Here is a 2,254-nt window from a genome sequence, read left to right on the forward strand (position 1 = left end):
TGCCTCTCTCGCTCTTTCGATGCTGAGTAATAACATACTACGACAATGTCAAACGAGTATTATGACTGGAGGCAATCAGTCAGTCAGTCAGTCAGTCAGTCAGTCAGTCAGTCAGTCGCTTTGCTGTGTGTGTGTGTGTGTGTGTGTGTGTGTGTGTGTGTGTGTGTGTGTGTGTGCGTGTGCTATGGTGCTCGGAAAAGCAGAAAAACACTAAACTGTTGGTATCGTCTACCTCGATCAGACAGGCCTAATAATTCTTCTGCATACATAGAACGGTGTTTAACATGTAATTATCTATTACGACCCCAACGATCCATCATCCTACCGAACCATAAACCACTACGGGATTAAGGCTCCGTTCATCCACGGCTGCTGTCAAGACGAAAAAGTTGAACAAAAGAGGCCGAGCTTTCATTTTTGTTTCGCTCTAGTAAGCAGCTCGGTAACGTTAGTATTAGTAGTAGTAGGCTAGTAGTAGTAGTAGTAGGCTAGTAGTAGTAGTAGTAGTAGTAGTATGAGTAGTAGTAGTAGTAGTAGTAGTAGTAATAGTAGCAGTAGTAGTAGTAGTAATAGTAGCAGTAGTAGTAGTAGTAGTAGTAGGCTAGTAGTAGTAGTAGTAGTAGTAGGCTAGTAGTAGTAGTTGTAGTAGTATGAGTAGTAGTAGTAGTAGTAGTAGTTGTTGTAGTAGTAGTAGTAGTAGTAGTAGTAGCAGCAGCAGCAGCAGCAGTAGTAGTAATAGTGGTGGTGGTGGTAGTAGTAGTAGTACTGTAGGCTAGTAGTAATAGTAGTAGTAGTAGTAGTACTACTACTACTGACTAGTAGTAGTACTACTGTAGTAGTAGTAGTAGTAGTAATTGTAGTGGTGGTGGTAGTAGTAGTAGTAGTGGTGCTACTAGCCTACTACTACTACTATTACAACTATTACTACTACTAGTAGTAGTAGTAATAGTAGTAGTAGTAGTAGTAGTAGTAGTATGCCAGTGTCCTGATAATGACAACGTCAGTGGCCCGTCCAGAAGGAAAAGGGACGCGGCGTTCTGGTGTTGCGTTTCAGTTGTTGTTGTTTTTTTGGGTTGATGTTGTTTTTTTTTGCTTCCAATGCATTTAATACACATTGAATGAAAACAACTATTAAATTGAACAATATTCTATGACTGTCTGCACCGCGAAAGGGAGCTGCAAACCAACGGTCGATTATTATTTTCCAACGGCAGCAGAGGAACACTTCTGCACTAACTCGGTACGTTGTCGGTGACTAAAACGTACAACATCGTAAAATAAACCAGAAAATGAGCGTAAAATTAATGCTGCATGTTCGGCAGACTTTAACCGAACATTAGACAAAGTTTTTTAGGCTGTACAGTACACCCCTCCTCCTCCTCTTCTTCCTCGTCTCTTCCTCGGCTGAGTGTCATTCCATTTCTTTGCACGCAATCACACCAGCCGTCCAACGGCTTGGCAGTTGGTTATATTTTATGTCAGCCTCGCTGTTGCTGGAAAAAATGGGGGGGGGGGAATCAAGTCACTAACGTTGCTGACTGAAGTTTCAACTCACCAGAATACAAAGTGCTTCTTCTTTCACTTGGTCAGAGAGAGATGCACGGTCGCATCTGTGCAGACAGTCCGGATAACATCCCTCTGCTGTCGGCCACAACTGGACGCTCCAGACCGGTACTTTACTTTTCCTCCGTGGATCATGTCTCTCTCTCTCTCTCTCTCTCTCCCTCTCACTCTCCCTCTCTCTCTCTTCCCCCACAGCAGCAACTCAAACTGGATAAAAACTATCAGTCTCTTTTCCACTACAGTCACAAAATGGTGAATGAACCACTAACAGCTGGGAGATCCGACCAATCAGGGATCGGTGACAGGTACAGTAGCCAATCAGCGGCGACGGTGGCGAATGAAGGGCGTGGCGAGATGTCTAAGTCCCCTTGACTGATGGGAGGATCTGGCCAATGGGTGAAGGATGCAGGGCCGAACCGGTACACTGTCCCAAACTTTACAGTATCCAATGAGTACACCGGGAACCATAGGAACAGTATGGGGGCGGGTTGAAAGGCGGGGCCAAGTCGGTGGGAGCCAATAGAAAGGCACAAATGTCTCCCCCTCCCTTTCTAAAAAGGAGCATGTTTACCATAATTGACAGCGCAAGTGCATCCTTGGGTTTATAGGGATAATGCATTTCTCATTCTTGTAAAGATACTCGGTGCAACCGGGGTTTACTTTTCTACTGCACGATAATAATTTACTTTTA

General features: G+C 44.2%; 1 protein-coding gene across 1 annotated transcript in view; it reads right to left on the bottom strand.

The window, feature by feature from the left end:
- The window catches only part of cicb (capicua transcriptional repressor b), a 59,640-nt gene extending 57,869 nt beyond the window's left edge, over positions 1-1,771 (bottom strand). Inside the window, exon 1 of the mRNA XM_080425627.1 lies at positions 1,556-1,771. The gene's annotated coding sequence lies outside the window, so the exon portion shown is untranslated. The remainder of the gene's footprint in view (positions 1-1,555) is intronic.
- Positions 1,772-2,254: the final 483 nt, after the last annotated feature.

Source organism: Gymnoscopelus braueri, assembly GCF_963280865.1.
Source record: "Gymnoscopelus braueri genome assembly, chromosome: 4".
In the NCBI taxonomy this organism is placed as follows: domain Eukaryota; kingdom Metazoa; phylum Chordata; class Actinopteri; order Myctophiformes; family Myctophidae; genus Gymnoscopelus; species Gymnoscopelus braueri.